The sequence below is a fragment of the Salmo trutta genome, chromosome 5 (genome assembly GCF_901001165.1).
Source record: "Salmo trutta chromosome 5, fSalTru1.1, whole genome shotgun sequence".
Classification (NCBI taxonomy): Eukaryota; Metazoa; Chordata; class Actinopteri; order Salmoniformes; family Salmonidae; genus Salmo; species Salmo trutta.
Genome location: NC_042961.1, coordinates 36,752,865 through 36,775,756, shown reverse-complemented (window position 1 = coordinate 36,775,756; position 22,892 = coordinate 36,752,865). Strand labels below are relative to the sequence as shown.

Genomic DNA, 22,892 nt, shown 5'->3' with positions numbered 1-22,892 from the left:
TTTCATTCGGCTGTTTAGCTTATTGCAGATTCCCGGTCGGAATATTATCGCTTTTCTACGAGATAAATTGCATAAAAATTGATTTTAAACAGCGGTTGACATGCTTCGGAGTACGGTAATGGAATATTTAGAATTTTTTTGTCACGTTCTGCGCCATGCGCACGACCGTGATTTGCAATTCTGATAGTGTCTAGAACGCACGAACAAAACGTCGCTGATGGAACATAACGATGGATTAGTTGGGACCAAACCTACATTTGTTATTGAAGTAGAAGTTCTGGGAGTGCATTCTGACGAAGAACAGGAAAGGTAAGACCATTTTTCTTATAGGAAATATGATTTTGGTGAAGGCTAATCTTGCCGGGTGTCTAAATAGCTAGCCCGTGATGGCTGGGCTATGTACTTAGAATATTGCAAAATGTGCTTCATCCGAAAAGCTATTTTAAAATCGGACATATCGAGTGCATAGAGGAGTAATGTATCTATAATTCTTAAAATAATTGTTATGCTTTTTGTGAACGTTTATGAGTAATTTAGCAAACTGTTAGTAAATTGTTAGCAAACTGTTAGTAAATTCCCCGAGAGTCTTGTCTTTAAATAGCTGTAAAATAGTCATATGTTTGAGAAATTGAAGTAATAGTATTTCAAACGTTTCAAAAATCGCGCCACTGGATTCAAGTGGCTGTTACGTAGGTGGGATGAATTCGTCCCACCTGCGCCAGAGAGGTTAACCTCTCTAGGGTAGGTGGGACGAAATCGTCCCACCTACGCAACAGCCAGTGTAATCCCGTGGCGCGATATTCAAATACCTTAGAAATGCTATTACTTCAATTTCTCAAACATATGACTATTTTACACCATTTTAAATACAAGACTCTCGTTAATCTAACCACACTGTCCGATTTCAAAAAGGCTTTACAACGAAAGCAAAACATTAGATTATGTCAGCAGAGTACACAGCCAGAAATAATCAGACACCCATTTTTCAAGCTAGTATATAATGTCACATAAACCCAAACCACAGCTAAATGCAGCACTAACCTTTGATGATCTTCATCAGATGACAATCCTAGGACATTATGTTATACAATACATGCATGTTTTGTTCAATCAAGTTCATATTTATATCAAAAACCAGCTTTTTACATTACCATGTGACGTTCAGAACTAGCATACCCACCGCAAACTTCCGGTGAATTTACTAAATTACTCACGATAAACGTTCACAAAAAACATAACACTTATTTTAAGAATTATAGATACAGAACTCCTTTATGCACTCGCTATGTCCGATTTTAAAATAGCTTTTCGGTGAAAGCACATTTTGCAATATTCTGAGTCGATAGCCCAGCCATCACGGGCTAGCTATTTAGACACCCACCAAGTTTGGTACTCACCAAACTCAGATTTACTATAAGAAAAATTGGATTACCTTTGCTGTTCTTCGTCAGAATGCACTCCCAGAACTTCTACTTCAATAAAAAATGTTGGTTTGGTTCCAAATAATCCATAGTTATATCCAAATAGCGGCGTTTTGTTGTGCGTTCAAGACACTATCTGAAGGGTAACGAAGGGTGACGCGTCTGGCTCGTTTCGTGACAAAACAATTCTAAATATTCCATTACCGTACTTCGAAGCATGTCAAACACTGTTTAAAATCAATTTTTATGCAATTTTTCTCGTAAAATAGCGATAATATTCCGACCGGGAAACCCTGTTTTCGTTCAAAGACTAAAAATCTAAAATGGACTCTTCTCGTGCATGCGCGCGCCAGTCTCATTGTTCTCTGATCGACCACTTACCAAATGCGCTTCTGTTTTTCAGCCATGGCCTGCAAAGTCATCATTCAACATTCTGGCGCCTTCTGAGAGCCTATGGGAGCGTTAGAAAATGTCACATTACAGCAGAGTTCCCCTGTTTTGGATAGAGATGATCAAGAAGGCCATGAAATGGTCAGAGAGGGCGCTTCCTGTTTGGAATCTTCTCAGGTTTTGGCCTGCCAAATGAGTTCTGTTATACTCACAGACACCATTCAAACAGTTTTAGAAACTTTAGGGTGTTTTCTATCCAAAGCCAATAATTATATGCATATTCTAGTTTCTGGGCAGGAGTAATAATCAGATTAAATCGGGTACGTTTTTTATCCGGCCGTGAAAATACTGCCCCCTATCCATAACAAGTTAACTCAGACTATCAAACCGACAGAATAAGAACAAATCTTTGACACTAATTACTAGTCTGCAGCTAGGAATTCGGTATCATTGAATGCGAAGATCGACAAAACATCTATTCTATAACAACATTGCTGAATGTTACTCTGAACTATCCATTCTAACCACGGCAGAGAGAGAGAGGGCGGACAAACTCTCCAACAGAAACAAACTTTCCAACAGAGATCAGGACGACACACTGATCGTAAATATATATATTGATTGCAATTATTCCTGAATGAGTGAGCATTCATGTGCAAAGGATTAGCATTTCAATTGTTATAATTATCACTTTGTAGTGTCTTTTATCTCAGTCGACCCCCACTTCCCTTCTGTCCACCAAGCCGCGATACTGGTTTATCCCACTAGGGAAACTCCACTATAATTTCCTTGTAACTATATCTACTGTTTGTTTGTGTGCATTTCTGTGATTATTTAGTTAGTAAATAAATGATTTAAGACAATTGATGTATGGATGACTCATAGTGAAGACTGGGTTCGTGCAGATAACCAACAATTTATGACTTTTGGAATTAGACCAACGTGAGGTAAAGAATAATTTGTTAATTGGAAGACTAATTGATCAGATATTAAAATATTTGAAAGTTTTATTAGGAAAATTCAAACTTTGTAATCTGAATATTTTCCTTGGTGCCCCGACTTCCTAGTAAATTACACCGACCTGATTTTTCAATCACGTAATAATAATTACAGAGAATTGATTTGATAAACTAAAAATAAGTCTTCAGTTTAATGACGCCAAAGACACGTCGTCTCTCCTTCCAGTTCTCTGCTGCCAACGACTGGAACGAACTACAAAAATCTCTGAAATTGGAAACACTTATCTCCCTCACTAGCTTTAAGCACCAGCTGTCAGAGCAGCTCACAGATCACTGCACCTGTACATAGCCCATCTATAATTTTGCCCAAACTACTACCTCTTCCCCTACTGTATTTATTTATTTTATTTATTTTGCTCATTTGCACCATATTATTTATATTTGAACTTTGAACTTTCTTCAAACTACAAATCTACCATTCCAGTGTTTTTCTTGCCATACTTTATTTACTTTGCCACCATGGCATTTTTTTGCTTTTACCTCCCTTATCTCACATCATTTGCTCACATTGTATATAGTCTTATTTTTTTTCTACTGTATTATTGACTGTATGTTGTTTACTCCATGTGTAACTCTGTGTTGTTGTATGTTGTCGAACTGCTTTGCTTTATCTTGGCCAGGTCGCAATTGTAAATGAGAACTTGTTCTCAACTTGCCTACCTGGTTAAATAAAGGTGAAATAAAATAAAAAAATAAACACGTCACCAGAGAATTGAATGTTCATTTCTCTACCATAAGTCACATCCAAAGTCATTTTGGAGAATTCCGCAGTACCTTCAACCAGCCTCACAACCACAGACCACGTGTAACCATGCTAGCCCAGGACCTCAACATCTGGCATCTTCACCTGCGGGGGGAGGGGGGCTATGCCCTCCCATGCCCACCCATGGCTGCGCTCCTGCCCAGTCATGTGAAATCCATAGATTAGGGCCTAATTAATTCATTTCAATTGACGATTTCCTTCTGTAACTCAGTCAAATCTTTTAAATTGTTGCATTTTGCGTTTATATTTTTGTTCAGTATATAATGTTCTTGCATTATCTGTGACAATCTAATAATGAATTCCATCTCATCAACATTATCTGGATCATATGTAAGTCACACTTGTAATTATGCTGTATGTAACTATAAAAGAATGTGTAGTGCACATCTAATCCTTCTCTCTAAATTTCAAAAAACAAATTTCATACAAAGGAGCTCATGTATGACGCTCCTATCAGCAATGACTAAATCACAATAATCTCTTCTAGAAATGAAACTTTCATCCATGAAAATATGACCTGAAGTTCGGCATTATCAGGGACTAAAATTTTACCCAATGGGGAATAAACCTCTATCAGACAACAAACACGATGCAATGTGGATAAACATCAGCGGCAGCAGCAGCGGCAGCGTCAGTGGTGCTGTAATTGTGAGTAGGGGGATTAATAATAACATTTCAGGAATCAAATTATTAACCTTCCTAATCACCCTGGAGGCTTGTCGGAGAGTATGAAAATCAGTCATTTGGCGAAGCAGCTCACAAATGGAAATATCTTTCAGAGCTAATCCCTGGGTCGATTCTGATCTTCGCATTAATTCTTACGAAACGCTATTGTAGCTATGATACTTTGATACTGCTATACAAAGGGTTGCACCAGGAAACCGTGTAAGGCTATAAAATATATGCCTCCACAAAAGCTGAAAAGTCAATTTGTCTTTCAGTGTGGATTCAGAGACAATGCAATGTGAATCAGTGGAGTTTCCTCAGAGGAAGAGGAGGACCATCCTACTCAATGAATTTCAGAAAAATATAAATAGTGAAACAATAAAAAAGTGTTATTTTTAAATAAAATTCTACTAAACATATTCATGTCAACAAATAACTGATTAAATCAAACTGTTTTGCAATGAAGGTCTACAGTAGCCTCAGCAGCACTCTCTGGGGTAGCACCATGGTGTAGCTGAAGGACAGCCAGTTTCCATCCCCCTCTGTGTACATTCACTTCAATTTAATAGGGCTAGGGGTCCCGCTAGTGGGACAACTTCCGGTGAAACTGGAGGGAGAATTCATAAATAATATGGATTTTAAACATTTATGTACATATGTGTCTTATATCGGCTGAAAGCTTAAATTCTTGTTAATCTAACTCCACTGTCCGATTTACAGTAGCTATTACAGCGAAGGCATGCCATGCAATTGTTTGACGACGGCGCCCCACATCTGTCACAGGGGTTGTGAGATGGAGACCAAGACGCAGCGTGGATAGTGCTCATACTTAATCTTTAATGAAGACTCTTTAAACAGCAAAATAAGAAAACGACCAACAACAGTCCCGTCAGGTACAACGACTAAAACGGAAAACAACTACCCACAACCCCAAAGGACAAACAGGGTGCCTAAGTATGGCTTCCAATCAGAGACAACGAAAGACACCTGCCTCTGATTGGAAACCATATCTGGCCAAAACATGGAAAACAAAACATAGAAATAGAATACTAGAAAAACCCCACATATAAACAGAAAACCCAAAACCACCCAACACAACCACCTGTCATGCCCTGACCACTCTACTATGGCAAATTACCTCTTACAAGGGTCAGGACATGACAACATCAAAATATTTTTCCACCAGCACAGGTTTCATACATTCACAAATAACAATTAAATATTCACTTACTTTTTGAAAATCTTCCTCTGATTTGTCGTCCAAAGGGTCCCAGCTATAACGTGTAGTGTCGTTTTGTTAGATAAAACCTCTTTATATCCCAAAAAGTCAGTTTAGTTGGCGCCATCGATTTGAGTAATCCACTCGTTCAACTTGCAGAGTAAGGAATCCAAGAATTTACCCCTAAACTTTGTTTCAACAAGTCAAAATAAGTTTCTATTTACTCCTCAGATACCCTAAAATGTAATGAAACTATAATATTTCTTACGGAAAGAAGTATGTTCAATAGGTAACCGATTTTAGCAGGTGCGCAATGTCTTCCTGGCGCGCGCAAACATACATTTCCAAGACTGTGTCCTTCTGCTAAAACTGACATTTCTTACTGTTTTTGAAGTTACAGGCTTGAAACCTTGAACATAGACTGATGACATCCTGTGGACGCCATAGGAATTGCATTCAAGGAGCTAATTATCAACATGACATTTCTCTTGAATTTCTAAGAGGATGGTTTCTCAAAAAAAACATTCCAGTTGGTTTTTCTTTGGGTTTTCTCCTACCATATCTATTGTGTTATATTCTCCTACATGATTTTAACATTTCTACAAACTTCAAAGTGTTTCCATTCCAATGATACCAATTATATGTATATCCTGGGTTAAGGGCCTGAGCTACAGGAAGTTTACTTTGGGCACATCATTCAGACAGGAAGTGGAGACAAAAGGGGCCTAGCAAAGCAATGCAGGAAAAACAACAACACAGAGTTACACATGGGATAAACAAACATACAGTCAATAACACAATGGCTCATGGTTCTCACCCCCTTCCATAGACTTACACAGTAATTATGTTGACTTCCCGGAGGACATCCTCCAACCTATCAGAGTTCTTGCAGCATGAACTCAATCAAATTATCAGAGAATGAATCTAGTACTGAAAGCATAATTTAGACAGCAATGAAGTGCATAAAATGTGGTGAGTAGTAGACTCAAAGAGAGAGAAAAACAATAGTTGAACAGTTTTGAAAAGAAAAAAAAATCTGAAATTATGGAGAAGCAGCAGAGAGAGAGAACTAGCTATTTCTATGTTTTTTTCTCACTTAGCTAGCTAATGCAGCCTACTCAAACACCTGGCTCAAACAGAGGAATGCTATTTATGTCAGCTAGCTGGCTAAGGCTATCCAACACTGGAACTCTTCCAAGTCAAGGTAAGCTTTCAGTTATATTAATTCATTGCCCCCCGGGGCCCGCCAGTGTAACTGCTAAACTGCTTGCTGTACACTCTACTGCATGATTGTAGCGGGTTTACTAACACATTAGTTCTAGTAGCTATGTTGACTTTGACATTAGCTAATGTAGTGACAACAATGTAGACTGTGTGTAGCGGTTAGCGGTTATGGTATGAAGGTTTGGCTTGGAGAGGTTTTTTGCCTGGTCACAGCCAGCTGTTGTGTTGTGCACTGAAGTCCACAAGTAAAGGGAAAAGGTGAGAGGAGGAGAGCACATAGATGCGAGAAAGAATTATACAAGGAGCAAAGTGAAATCATGATGTTTGTATGTGGCTGCTATGAAAGTGACCTGTGTGTGTTGGTAATCAGGGGTGTATTCATTCTGCCGATTCTGTTGAAAAAAAATCTTAAAGGGAAGCAAACGGAACAAAACGGGGATAGATCTACCTGAATTTGTCCAACAGAAACTCTAGTTTTGGTTGCCATCTAATGATTACACCCTAGATCAGCTAGATGCAGCCAAGAGTGTGCAAGGCGTTATTGAATGTGTCTCTATCTGTCACCTTGATTCCTCCAATTTGTCTCTCGAGATGTCTACCTACGTTATAAACTTTCATTCATAAGCTAGGTTGTAGCAACCTTATGATGGGTATAGGGAAAATTATAGTATCATAGTAGCCTAAACCTATCGATGATATATTGAGCTGGGTGAATGGAATATGAATGACAGTCATCCCATATGTTCTAATAGAAATAAGTCCATGCTCATAAAACAGGTCTTCCTCCTCAGTTGTAAATGGCACCGACCGCCACTGATGTGAATCAAAAGGAAAATGTTTTCACAATGCTGGAAATAAACATAATTATTTCACGATGTTGACAGTTGATATTGGGAATATCCAACATTTCTAGAAATACCTATAATTCAAACACTAGTGAAACACAATTATGATTTTCATTTCAGTATTATCCAGGTGGGGATAACACAAAATAGTGGAATAGTATGATAGTTAGTCGCTGGTAAAGGGGTGGAGATGAGAGGTACTGTATAAGCTCCATCACAGTTGTACATACTTACAAAGTTATGAAAACTTCCTCCCTGTATATAAGTGTTGAATATTCAACGAGGCCCCTCCTCTGTGGTTGTTCATCTGCCACTCAGCTTTTTCCATCTATTCATGAAGCATGCCTCTTTACAAATGGTAATGACACGGAATATGAATACCACATCAAAATCAGACGTGTCATTATCTCCTGGTAATACCCAGTTTCCCCAGTGCTAGTAGAAAGTCTTATCTTATAATTAGCTGTGATAACAATAGCCACTCTGGAGCAGCCTGCCTGCCTCGCTCACATTGGTCTTGTTTTGTCTTGTTTTTAAATGAATCCATGAAATGTGTTTGTTAGGAGCGGGTAAATACTATTTTTACTTTGACATGCTCAGTCAGTGCTGTATACTTTTTTGGGGCTGTGTACTAATTCATTGAAAATCTATATTTTCCATTTCATGAGGATGCCTAATGAATTACTGAGATGAGCATCATAGAGAGATTGAACTCTAGTATGTCTGTGAACGTAGCTTATCTGAAATAATTTACCAAGGACATTGTAGGAGCTGCTATTTTCACTCAGCTAATGCGACTATTCTTGCTAATTCAGATTAGAGATATTGTATTTTATTGTGGCTTCGGGGTGTGGAAATGTAGATGAGTTGGCAGACAATACATTACAATAAAGCACAAATAAAATCTAATTCAATCCCCCAGGAGTGCTCCACAAGTACCTATCATCTCTCCAGGTCTTCTTATGATAAACAGCATCCAGATGGAAGATACACAGAAGTTTTCTATGGGGTAAGTTCAGGAGGGGCAAAAACATTGTTTTAATTAATCCCTCAAAAGAATGCCAGCCGTGTATTTTGCTAAACGAAATCAGATCTTTTTAGAAAGGGATGAGCTCAGCACATAGAGCAGGCTAATTATCACCCCACTCACAACAGGAACTAACAATGTATGGGCCCGCTTCAAAATGTGAAGATAACCAATTACCAAATGAAAATGGCCGTTTCTGGCTCAATGTTAGCCACTGGTGATGAAACCACCTGGGATAATGGGGGGGAAAGGGAGAGAAAGGGAGGGAAAAGTGAATGGATTTTCCAGACTATTCATGGCTGGTCATAGAATGTGTAAGAGGTGAAACAATAGACGTGTTGTAGCTCAGTTCTAGTATCAGTTCTAGTAGTTCTAGTATTTGGCGTAAAATGAAAGATCCTAAGTCACTGTGCAAATGGACACCATAAACATGTAATACTATTTGAAAGATCTCCAGTCATTTTAGTGGACACCATGCATATGATAACATTTGGCAAAGAACATTGCCAAACAGATTCATCATGCCACCAGTGGTGGGAGTGGAGAGAGTCAGCAGTTTTAATTTCCTCAGCATGTACATCACAGAGGATTTGACATGGACCAACAACACACCCACTCTTGTCAAGAGGGCGCAACAGCGTCTCTACTTCCTAAGGCAGCTGAAGAAATTCGGCATGCAATCCCGGGCCCTCTCCAAATACTACCACTGCACCATCAACAGCATCCTGATTGGTTGCATGACAGCCTGGAACTGGAATTACTCCTTCCATGACCACAAGGTCCTCCAGTGGGTGGTAAAGACCGCCCAGTACATCACTGGGACCGTGTTACCACCCATCCAGGACATCTACCTGAGGAAGTCCCACAACATCATCAAGGACCCCACACACCCCAGCCACAAGCTGTTCACTCCCTTACTGCCGGGCAGGCGGTATCGGAGCATGAGGTCTGATACCAACAGGCTCAGAGACAGTTTCTATCTTCAAGCCAACAGACAGCGGAACACTTGCACTGGACTGACCAAATGCTCTGACTAATTCAAGTACACAACCACACAGACATGCACACATCCACACACACACACACACACACACACACACACACACACACACACACACACACACACACACATGTCCATGCTACACGCACATCACAACTGCTGCTAGCAGGGTCTTAATATGATTGCAAAATGCTGCACAATTTAAACACCTGCCCCTCATTCCCCTCTTCCCCAAAAACACGTGTAACTATTAGACTATAAATTGTGCCTTAAGCTAAAATATTTATTATATTCCACTTAGCAATTTACTTTATGTTCGTATTCTTATCTTTTATTAATTCATATTGTTGTTGCATTGTCAAAAAGGAACCTACAAGTAAGCATTTCTTTGGATGGTCTATACCATTACTATCCCTTACATACGACGAATAAAACTTGAAACTTGGGTTTGGCGTTGAAATCAGAATGCATTAGCAGAAAAGAACCCCATACCTACTGTAAAACATATTTGATGTTATGGGGCTATTTTGCTTCCACTGGTCTTAAGGTCCTTATTAGGTAAACGGCATCATGAACTTTACCAAGTACCAGGATATTTGATCTAAATAACTGGTTCCCACTGGGCACACACTGGTTGAATAAAGGTTGTTTCCACATAATTACAATGAAATTATGTTTAACCGATGTGGAATAGATGTTGAATTGACGTCTGTGCCCAGTGGGTTGCCTTTGCCAGGAAGCTGAAACTTGGCCGCACCTGGATCTTCCAGCAAGACAATAACCCCAAGCACAAATCAACATCCATAAAGAAATGGTTAATTGGCAAAAAAAATCTACATTTTGCAATGACCATCTCAGTCTCCAGACTTGAAACCCTTTGAAAACCTGTGGTTTGATCTGAAGAGGGTAGTCCATAAGCACAGGTGAAGGATATCAAGGATCTGAAAGGATTATGTATGGAGGAATGGTCTAAGATCTCCAAGTCATAAAACATTTTAGAAAAAGGCTCTGTGACGTTATACTGGCAAGGTGAGGTATTGAAAGCACAGGAGGTTGGTGGCACCTTAATTGGGGAGGACAGGCTCATGGTAATGACTGGGCGGAATTAGAGGAAAAGTATCAAATACATCAAACACGTGCTGTAGTTTGATTCCATTAGATTTGCCCCGTTCCAGCCATTATTAGGAGACATACGTTTTTGAGAGAGAAAAAAATATTACTTGTTTAAAAAAAATCTCTTTCTCTGACCATTTTATTTCTATAAAATAATATAATTTCATTTTTTTTGTTGCATACGATATAGCTCAGTTTTCAAATGATTTATTTTATACATTCATTTTGATCATCTTTATTAAGGGTGTAAAGGATGTCAGACCCCACTGTATATTGCAGTTGCCCAGGATATGGAGATAGGCCCATTTTTCGCTAAAACATGATGTCTAAGAATGACTGCAGATACCTCAGCTAGACAGAGTGCCCAATCGGGGGTGTGAGAGAGATAGAAAGAGGGAGAGAGAGAAAAGTAAAGATTGTGAGAGAGGGAAAAGGACAGGGAGAACCAACTATGATGTGAAGGGTGGGAGCCATTTTGAAGTTTCATACCTGCTTCAGGGAGCGTTGAGGTGAGCTGGAAAAATATAGATATATCTCGGGGCTGGCTGGGTGTTTTCTTTCCTCTTTCATTCTCATGCCCCATGTTTTTGACAGGGAGCTCAGAATCACTGAGCTGTTGTCTTCTTATTTTATACCAAACAGTGGGACAGTACACACACACTTTAAAACACATCACACACACACACACACACACACACACACACACACACACACACACACACACACACACACACACACACACACACACACACACACACACACACACACACACACACACAAATAAAATAGTGATGGAGAGTTTAACCTAGCTGTGCACTTAAAAACTACAGGTGCATCTGTCACGTTGACACTATTTGCTGTAGATACACTAAATCCACAGAAACAATTGGGTGGCAAGCTTCTTTGACACAAAAATGAGAGCCCAACCAAACTGCTCCTGACTGACTGAATCCCCGGCCTGTCTGCCACCCAGCTTTAATGCATGCAAATAACAGGCAGATTTAGTATGCTTTGCACATTCTTAGATCACAGGAAGGGGAGGGTAATTCATCGGCATTATTCCTTCCTCCGGATCCTTAATCATGCCTCTAGTGTTACCCTCTCTGACTGGGTAATTTGGGAGGAATAAGCCAGAGCATTGTTTTTATCAGGGGCTTTTTCTGACTGACACATTTCTTTTCTGACAAGCCCTGCTAACAGAGGGAGAGGAGAGATGTGGGGAGGGTGGGCCTGTGGCTGTTGCATGTGATGACACTGGTATTAAGAAATGACAAAAAATGCCATATCTACTCTTATGTTATGTTATCCAGAGCATTGGTGACTGCAACTGTACTGTCAGATTGTCCGTTCGGAAATTCCGAGTGTTTCCGTTCAGAGCGCACACCGGACACTCTGGCTGATGAGTTTACTGACACTGGCCATATTCAACGGGTGTTGAGCATTTGTAAATTCTTCAGTTATTCTGCGCTCTCTGGCACACTCAGATGAGAGTGCTCTTAAATCAGAGTAGATGGCCAGACTGAATTTACGAACACACCCGAAATGGTTACTTGCATAGTGGAGTCTTTTGTTTAGACATGTAGCTAGCTAAACAATGAACCATAATCACAACTCATGATGTTACTCCCTGCATGAATCTGCAGGTAGCTAACCAACCAGGTTCAATGTTAGCTAGCTAACATTAGGCTATAGCTAGCCAAGCAAATAGCGCTGAGATACGAATAACAAGGTCATACAAGTAACATTAGCTAGCAAGCCAGCTAACATTAGCTAGCTAGCTAGGTAAACAATGAACCATAATCACAACTCATGACGCTACCTACTCTGCATGAATATGCAGGTAGCTAACCAACCAGGTTCGATGTTAGCTAGCTATCATTAGGCTATAGCTAGCCAAGCAAATGGCTCTTTCTGTCAAAATTAGAAATGTGTAATATCTGAAAATGGAGCTAGCTAGACTATCTTACCCGTATACATCATTCATGGTTGGACGTGTCTTCTGTCAGATGCCATGGTTGCCCTTAGTTTGAAGATGTAATCCGGAGACAAGTGTTTCCTCCATCTCCTTAGCTATCATATTTGAATTACATTGATTTCAAAACTCAGTCCTCCAAAAAGTGGAGAGCAACACTTATGCAGTTAAAAAAAAGTAGCATTAGACAGGATTACCTAGACATACTGACCAGCTCAAATAGACAGAAGCATACTATATGGCAGACCGGCATGTCCAGCCCACTCATTATCTCAGCCAATCAGGTTGCTGTCTTTTTCTTTGGCTAAACCAACTAGGCTCGTAATTTAACAATTTTATTCGTATTTACAGATGGCATATAACAAGTTTGTTATTAAGGCACATGTTCGAGAAGGCATTTCTGCCAAAAAAAAGCATTTTGATATAAAAAATAAGTTTACTTTCAAATCAGCTCTCCTGTGAATTAGTGACTTGCGACATACACCTAGTTTCCTGAAACGGGTCACATATCTGCTGTTTTTGACTGGTCAACCGTAATGTTGTCTGTGTGTTGTAAAAAAAAAAGTTTTTTCATGTTGTCCTTGTTTTTTTTTATTTGTAAACAAAGACGGGAGTATGAGAATTGATGCCAGCTACTGTATGCATTTATATGTCATTGATTATCCGTTATAATACAGTACATTACATTATATTATTGATTACCATCAGCTCCTGTAATCTATACACTTAGTGTACAAAACATTAAGGTCACTTACTCTTTCCATGACAGACTGACCAGGTGAATGCAGGTGAACTCTATCATACCATATTGATGTCACTTGCTAAATCCACTTCAATCAGAGTAGATAAACGGAAGGAGAGAGGTTAAAGAATAATTGTTAAGCCTTGAGACAATTGAGATATGGATTATGTACCATTCAGAGGGTGAATTTGCAAGACAAAAGATTTAAGTGCCTTTGAACAGGGTATGGGAATATCGCTGCTGGTATTTTCTCGCTCAACTGTTTTCCATGTGTATCAACAATGATCCACCACCCAAAGGACATCCAGCCAACCAGAGTCCATGCTGTGACAAATTGAGGCTGTTCTGAGGGAAAGGGGGGGGGTGCAACTCAAATTAGGAAGGTGTCCTTAGTGTTTTACTAGCATTGGTTGAAGGGGGGAAGAGATATTGAATATACCCCAGTGTTATACTTAATCAACACAACACACATTTATTTTTTATTACAAGTGTGTTATCAAATTACCTCAGCTGTAACAATAATCAATACGGATAGGTCCTCAAAATTATATATTCCATTTAGCTATTGCTTCCTTAATTAATATAGCAATCATGTGTACCAAATCAAACAATGCAAAGCCTCAACTACTGTGTGGTGACAAAGTTCAACAGAACTGACTGTTTAGTAACATTTCTATTATTATTATTTTTATGTTTGAGAGAGAGAGAGAGAACTTCACATTTAATATACCAGATTGGACTGTACTTCTCAAACACACCTAAATGTATGAAAGATCTATAGTGTCATGCCCTGACCTTAGAGATCCTTATTATTCTCTATGTTTGGCTAGGTCAGGGTGTGACTCGGGTGGGAAAGTCTATGTTTTCTATTTCTTTGTTTTTGGCCGAGTGTGGTTTCCAATCAGAGGCAGCTGTCTATCGTTGTCTCTGATTGGGATCATATATAAGTTGTCATTTTCCTTTTGGGTTTTTGTGGGATCTTGTTTTCTGTTTAGTGACCGTGCCTGACAGAACTGTGCACTTTCGTTTTCGCCTTTTGGTATTTTGTTTAAGTGTTTTTGTGAATAAAGGAATCATGAACACTTTCCACGCTGCGCTTTGGTCTACTCTTCCTACCACCAACGAGAGTCATTACATATAGTTGCAAATATGAACAAAATGTTAACTTCAGATCAGCCCGTTCAACGGGTATGACATCTGATCAGGTGATGAAACAATCCAAATTGTTGATTTATTTTATTTGTATATTGCTCCAATTCCTCTTACCAAAAGAACTATACTTAATTTGTTGATATCCCCTCCCCCACACCCGCCTGATAAAGTTCCCCTGATTATAGGGACTTTAATCAGGGGGACTTTTGTCAGGGCCCCGTTAAAGGCCAAAGCACTAGATAAGGATCACTGACCGGCACAGTGTGTTTGACCTGGCATTATATAAATAGGTATTTGATTAATTGCATACTCCTGTCCAGTGGCTGTTTGTCAACCTATCAGTCTGAGTCACCTGCCAGTCTGAGACATAGATGAAGAGGAGCAGGATGACAAAGAAGTTGGGGCGGCAGGTAGCCTAGTGGTTAGAGCGTTGGACTAGTAACCGAAAGGTTGCAAGATTGAATCCCGAGCTGACAAGGTAAAATCTGTACTTCTGCCCCTGAACAAGGCAGTTAAACCCACTGTTCCTAGGCCGTCATTGAAAATAATAATTTGTTCTTAACTGACTTGCCTAGTTAAATAAAGGTTAAAAAAAAGTTGTCCATGAAGCCTATCAGGCCGAACAGGGCCTTGGGGATGAAATCCAGTGGAGAGGCCAGGTAGATAAGTGCCCCACCAGACACAGGATACGTCCAGAAGAGGTTGCCCATGGAGAACATCTCCCTGAAGGCGTGGCACAACAATGTGGGGATTTTTTTATTTTTTTTAATTTTTTATTTCACCTTTATTTAACCAGGTAGGCAAGTTGAGAACAAGTTCTCATTTACAATTGCGACCTGGCCAAGATAAAGCAAAGCAGTTCGACAACATACAAAAACACAGAGTTACACATGGAGTAAAACAACATACAATCAATGATGCAGTAGAAAAAAATAAGACTATATACAATGTGAGCAAATGATGTGAGATAATGGAGGTAAAGGCAAAAAAATGCCATGGTGGCAAAGTAAATAAAGTATGGCAAGAAAAAACACTGGAATGGTAGATTTGTAGTTTGAAGAAAGTTAAAAGTTAAAATATAAATAATATGGTGCAAAGGAGCAAAATAAATAAAATAAATAAATACAGTAGGGGAAAAGGTAGTAGTTTGGGCTCAATTAAAGATGGGCTATGTACAGGTGCAGAGATCTGTGAGCTGCTCTGACAGCTGGTGCTTAAAGCTAGTGAGGGAGATAAGTGTTTCCAGTTTTAGAGATTTTTGTAGTTCGTTCCAATCATTGGCAGCTGAGAACTGGAAGGAGAGACGACCAAAGGAGGAGTTGGCTTTAGGGGTGACCAGAGAGATATACCTGCTGGAGCGCGTGCTGCAGGTGGGTGCTGCTATGGTGACCAGTGAGCGGAGATAAGGGGGGACTTTACCTAGCAGGGTCTTGTAGATGACCTGGAGCCAATGTGTTTGGCGACGATGATGAAGTGAAGGCCAGCCAACGAGAGCATACAGGTCACAGTGGTGGGTTGTATATGGGGCTTTGGTGACAAAACGGATGGCACTGTGATAGACTGCATCCAGCTTGTTGAGTAGGGTATTGGAGGCTATTTTGTAAATGACATCGCCGAAGTCGAGGATTGGTAGGATGGTCAGTTTTACGAGGGTATGTTTGGCAGCATGAGTGAAGGATGCTTTGTTGCGAAATAGGAAGCCAATTCTAGATTTCACTTTGGATTGGAGATGATTGATGTGAGTCTGGAAGGAGAGTTTACAGTCTAACCAGACACCTAGGTATTTGTAGTTGTCCACAAATTCTAAGTTAGAACCGTCCAGAGAAGTTATGCTGGATGGGCGGGCAGGTGCAGGCAGCGATCGGTTGAAGAGCATGCATTTAGTTTTACTTGTGTTTAGGAGCAGTTGGAGACCACGGAAGGAGAGTTGAATGGCATTGAAGCTCGTCTGGAGGGTTGTTAACACAGTGTCCAAAGAAGGGCCAGAAGTATACAGAATGGTGTCGTCTGCGTAGAGGTGGATCAGAGATTCACCAGCAGCAAGAGCGACATCATTTATGTATACAGAGAAAAGAGTTGGCCCAAGAATTGAACCCTGTGGTACCCCCATAGAGACTGCCAGAGGTCCAGACAGTAGGCCCTCCGATTTGACACACTGAACTCTGTCAGAGAAGTAGTTGGTGAACCAGGCGACGCAATCGTTTGAGAAACCAAGGCTACTAAGTCTGCCGATGAGGATGTGGTGATTAACAGAGTCAAAAGCTTTGGCCAGGTCAATGAATACGGCAGCACAGTAATGTTTCTTATCGATGGCGGTTACGATGTCGTTTAGGACCTTGAGCGTGGCTGAGGTGCACCCATGACCAGCTCTGAAACCAGATTGCATAGCGGAGAGGGAGCGTTGGGATTCAAAATAGTCGGTAATCTGTTTGTTGACTTGGCTTTCGAAGACCTTAGAAAGGCAGGGTAGGATGGATATAGGTCTGTAGCAACTTGGGTCAAGAGTGTCACCTCCTTTGAAGAGGGGGATGACAGCAGCTGCTTTCCAATCTATGGGAATCTCAGACGACACGAAAGAGAGGTTGAACAGGCTAGTAATAGGGGTTGCAATAATTTCGGCAGATAATTTTAGAAAGAAAGGGTCCAGATTGTCAAGCCCAGCTGATTTGTAGGGGTCCAGATTTTGCAGCTCTTTCAGAACATCAGCTGAATGGATTTGGGAGAAGGAGAAATGGGGGAGGCTTGGGCGAGTAGCTGTGGGGGGTGCAGTGCTGTTGAATGCAGTAGGGGTAGTTAGGTGGAAAGCATGGCCAGCCGTAGAAAAATGCTTATTGAAATTCTCAATTATAGTGGGCTTATCGGTGGTGACAGAGTTTCCTATCCTCAGTGCAGTGGGCAGTTGGGAGGAGGTGTTCTTATTCTCCATGGACTTTACAATGTCCCAGAACTTTTTAGAGTTGGAGTTGCACGAAGCAAATTTCTGTTTGAAAAAGCTAGCCTTGGCGTTTCTAACTGCCTGTGTGTATTGGTTTCTAACTTCCCTAAAAAGTTGCATATCGCGGGGGCAGTTCGATGCTAATGCAGAACGCCACAGGATATTTTTGTGTTGGTTAAGGGCAGTCAGGTCTGGGGAGAACCAAGGGCTATATCTGTTCCTGGTTCTAAATTTCTTGAAAGGGGCATGCTTATTTAAGATGGAGAGGAAGGCATTTTTAAAAAATAACCAGGCATCCTCTACTGACGGGATGAGGTCAATATCCTTCCAGGATACCAGGGCCAGGTCGATTAGAAAGGCTTGCTCGTTGAAATGTTTCAGGGAGCGTTTGACAGTGATGAGTGGAGGTCGTTTGACCGCTGACCCATTACGGGTGCAGGCAATGAGGCAGTGATCGCTGAGATCTTGGTTGAAAACAGCAGAGGTGTAATTAGAGGGCACATTGGTTAGGATGATATCTATGAGGGTGCCAGTGTTTGCGGCTTTGGGGTTGTACCTGGTGGGTTCATTAATAATTTGTGTGAGATTGAGGGCATCAAGCTTGGATTGTAGAATGGCTGGGGTGTTAAGCATGTCCCAGTTTAGGTCGCCTAGTAGCACGAGCTCTGAAGATAGATGGGGGGCAATCAGTTCACATATGGTGTCCAGAGCACAGCTAGGGGCCGAGGGGGGTCTATAGCAGGCGGCAACGGTGAGAGACTTGTTTTTGGAGAGGTGGATTTTTAAAAGTAGAAGTTCAAATTGTTTGGGTACAGACCTGGATAGCAGGACAGAACTCTGCAAGCTATCTCTGCAGTAGATTGCAACACCGCCCCCTTTGGTCGTTCTATCTTGTCTGAAAACGTTGTAGTTAGGGATGAAGATTTCACAGTTTTTGGTGGACTTCCTAAGCCAAGATTCAGACACAGCTAGGACATCCGGGTTGGCAGAGTGTGCTAAAGCAGTGAATAAAACAAGCTTAGGGAGGAGGCTTCTAATGTTAACATGCATGAAACCAAGGCTATTACGGTTACAGAAGTCATCAAAAGAGAGCGCCTGGGGAGTAGGTGTGGAGCCAGGCACTGAAGGGCCTGGATTCACCTCTACATCCCCAGCGGAGCAGAGAAGGATAAGTATGAGGGTACGGCTAAAAGCTATAAGAATTGGTCGTCTGTGACGTCCAGAATAGAGAGAAAAAGGAGCAGGTATCTGGGGGCGATAAAATAGCTTCAAGGTATAATGTACAGACAAAGGTATGGTGGGATGTGAGTACAGAGGAGGTAAACCTAGGCATTTAGTGATTATGAGAGAGATATTGTCTCTAGATATATCATTGAAACCAGAAGATGTCATAGCATGTGTGGGTGGAGGAACTGAGAGGTTGGATAAGGTATAATGAGCAGGGCTAGAGGCTCTACAGTGAAATAAGCCAATAAACACTAACCAGAACAGCAATGGACAAGGCATATTGACATTAAGGAGAGGCATGCTTAGCCGAGTGATCAGAGGGTCCAGTGAGAATCAGACAGCTAGCCGGGCCATAGGTAGCAAGCTGGTGGAAGATGGGAGGGAGGTCTGTTTTTAGCCGCCTCGTGCGTTTCCGTCTGTGGGTTAGTGGGGTTCCGTGTGGAAGGGGGGACCTGTCCAAGTTGGCAAAATAGTTAGTTATAGTGGCCCAAGAAAAGTGTCCGACAGACCTATTCAGATCGCAGCCGAAAAGACAGCTAACGATTAGCTGGCCGCAGATGGGCGATCAGGTTACGTCGCGACGGAGGGGCCAGTTGGACAACTCCCTCGGGCAGATAACGTCGGTGATCCAGTCGTGAAGACCCAATGGGGCTCCGCATCGGCAGTAAAACGGGTCAGGATAGGTGAGTTGTAGCCCAGGAGACACTTCAGCTGGCTAGCTCAGGAGTAGCCCACGAGTGGCTGACGGAATTCTTCAGCTGGCTAGCTAGCTAGCTAGCTCCGTAATAGTGTGTGTTAATTCCGAGACCGACGTTGCCAATAGTCACTCAGGTAGCAGCTAGTTAGCTGCAAGATCCAGGTGTAAATGTCCAGAGCCTGCGGTAGAAATCGAGGAAAGGAGAGAGAATAGGTCCGATATGCTCTGGTCTGAGTCGCGCTGTACAAAAACTGGCGATAGCTTTTCGAGCTAATGGATAGCTGAGGACAGCTAATCGTAGCTAGCTGAACTTCAATGTTAGCCAGTGAAAATGGCTAACCTCTGGCTAGCTTCTGTCGTGGAATTCAGATGAGGTAAATAATACTTTCTTTTTTTTTTAATTGATGAGGCGGGTTGCAGGAGAGTGCTTTGAGGTTGAGTATTTAGAATAAAAAATTTTAAAAAAATAAAAAAAAATGTAAAAAGATAAGTGAAGAAAAAATATGTAAATATATATATATACACGGGACACGACAGGACGTCTGAACTGCTACGCCATCTTGGAAGGAATGTCCAAATGTCCCGGATGTCCCGCAGGGCGATCCATGAGAGATCTGGGCTGGCCTGAGAACCACCGGTTGTAGTTGCTGAGATCCTGCAAGATGAGTATTGGCTCAGCCTGCCCATCCTGGACCTACTGCAGTGAGGAGTGGTCTTTTTAACCATTTGTCTACAGATGGGCCAGTTAATAGCTCCAAGACCTCCAATACACAATTATACAGGAACCACTTAAGCCTGGCTCAGCAGGGGTTTCCTGCTCTGACTGAAGCTGCTCCCGAACAGCACACACATGCTCCTGGTTCTTTGGGTGGATTTTTTGTTGATAATCTCTGCTGAGCGTTGTTAGAAGTCCAATGGTTTTATTCCATTATTTCCACTCATATCCTGCACTACATATCATTTGGAATTATGGTAGTATGAGAAAGAGAGATTGTAAATCAAATAACCTGTCCGCAGTCATGCAAAATGGGCCTGATGTGGGTTGTCCGAATAGAATCCCCTTAAGTGCCCCCTTCTCCCAGTGTAATAAATGACAATATTTCCGCTTCAGTTTAATAACATTGAACCTAACAGAGATTTATTAAATATCATTTGAATTAAATTATTTTAGAATTGTGTAATATTTCAATATTGTGTTGAAACATTTAGACAGTGGGGAAAACTGTGCAGGTTAGAAGAGCACAGGTTAGAAAATGTCACGCTTTTCGTCGTCGTCAGACGATATGGCGAAATCATCGTCGGAAAAGGAGGACCAATATGCAGCAGGATTGAGATTGTTTATCTTGAACATTTAATAAACTCAAAATGAACATACAAAAATAACAAAACGAACTCACGATATACAGACAGTCTTCTCAGGCTCACATACGCTAGACAAGAAACAATCTCCCACAAATGACCAACACAAACACACCCTAATATATGGGACTCTCAATCAAAGGCAAATAGACCACACCTGCCTTCAATTGAGAGTCCCCACCCCAATTAACTAAACATAGAACCAGACTACCTAGACTAAACATAGAATTACATGAATCTCAAACAGTGCCCAAAAACCCCGGAATACTTAAATCAAATGCCCTTACTACAAAAACACCACCCCGAACCACATAAACCAAATACCCTCTGCCATGTCCTGACCAAACTACAATGACAATTAACCCTTATACTGGCCAGGACGTGACAGAAAAGCCCAGCTTCCCCAACTGATCCATTTCTGGGATGAAGGGGAAGCAAAATAAGGAACCACATTACATTTCATAATGGTCGGAGAAAGTTTGTCATGGCGCTTGCAACGCCAGGGTTGAGGGTTCGATGCCCTTGAGGGACCAGTACGAAAATGTATGCACACACTACTGAAAGTCGCTCTAGATAAGAGCATCTGCTAAATGGCCTAAATGTAAAATGTTTATATAAAAATGTTTGTGTCAGTATTACTGCTCCCAAATTACATACTCCAATACAGGAGATATGATGCAAGATGAATTGAGATTGTATGTCAAATCAAATCAAACTTTATTTGCACATGCACCAAATACAACAAGTGTAGACTTTACTGTGAAATGCTTACTTACACGCCCTTAACCAACAGTGCAGTTCAAGAAGAGTTAAGAAAATATTTACCAAGTAGACTAAAATATAAGTAATAATAAAAAGTAACACAATAAGAATAACAATAACGAGGCTATATACAGGGGGCACAAGTACCGAGTCAGTGTGCGTGGGTACAGGTTAGTTGAGGTAATTTGTACATGTACTGTAGGTGGGGGTGAAGTGACTAAGCATAGATAATAAACAGCGAGTAGCAGCAGTGTACAAAAGGGAGGGGAGGGGTCAATATAAATTGTTGAGTGGCGATTTTTTATAATTTTTCAGCAGTCTTGGGGGAAGAAGCTGTTGAGGAGCCTTTTGGTCCTAGATTTGGCGCTCCGGTACCACTTGCCGTTCACACTACCCTCTGTAGCGCCTTACGGTCAGATGCCGAGCAGTTGCCATACCAGTCGGTGATGCAACCAGTCAGGATGCTCTCGATAGTGCAGTTGTAGAACCTTTTGAGGATCTTGGGACCCATGCCAAATCTATTCAGTCTCCTGAGGGGGAAAAGGTTTTGTCGTGCCCTCTTCAAGACTGTCTTGGTATGTTTGGACCATGATAGTTCATTGGTGATGTGGACACCAAGGAACTTGAAACTCTTGACCTGCTCCACTACCCCATCAATGTTAATATTTATTTGATTTCATTTTACCTTTATTTAACCTCTCTGGGGCATGTGGGACGCTAGCACTATTCAACAGCCAGTGAAATAGCAGGGTGGCAAATTCAAAACAACAAAAATCTCATAATTCAAATTTCTTAAACATACAACTATTATATCCCATTTTAAAGATACACTTCTCGTTAATGCAACCACATCGTCCGATTTCAAAAAGGCTTTAAGGCAAAAGCATAACATTAGATTATGTTAGGACAGCACCTAAACAAGAAAAACCACACAGCCATTTTCAAAGCAAGGAGAGGCGTCACAAAAACCAGAAATACGGCTAAAATGAATCACTAACCTGTGATGATCTTCATCAGATGTCACTCATAGGACTTCATGTTACACAATACATGTATGTTTTGCTCAATAAAGTTCATATTTATATCCAAAAACCCCATTTTACATTGGCGTGTAATGTTCAGAAATGTTTTGCCTCCCAAAATTTCCGGTGAATGAGCACATCAATTTACAGAAATACTCATCATAAACGTTGCTAAAATATTCAACAGTTATTTAACCTGTTAGGGCTAGGGGGCAGTATTTACACGGGCCGGAAAAAAACGTACCCGATTTAATCTGGTTATTACTACTGCCCAGAAACTAGAATATGCATATAATTATTGGCTTTGGATAGAAAATACCCTAAAGTTTCTAAAACT

At 41.0% G+C, this 22,892-nt stretch overlaps 1 pseudogene; it reads right to left on the bottom strand.

Moving 5' to 3' along the window:
* Positions 1–14,851: 14,851 nt before the first annotated feature.
* Positions 14,852–20,322, bottom strand: LOC115194925 (E3 ubiquitin-protein ligase RNF170-like; annotated as a pseudogene).
* Between the last annotated feature and the right edge of the window lie 2,570 nt (positions 20,323–22,892).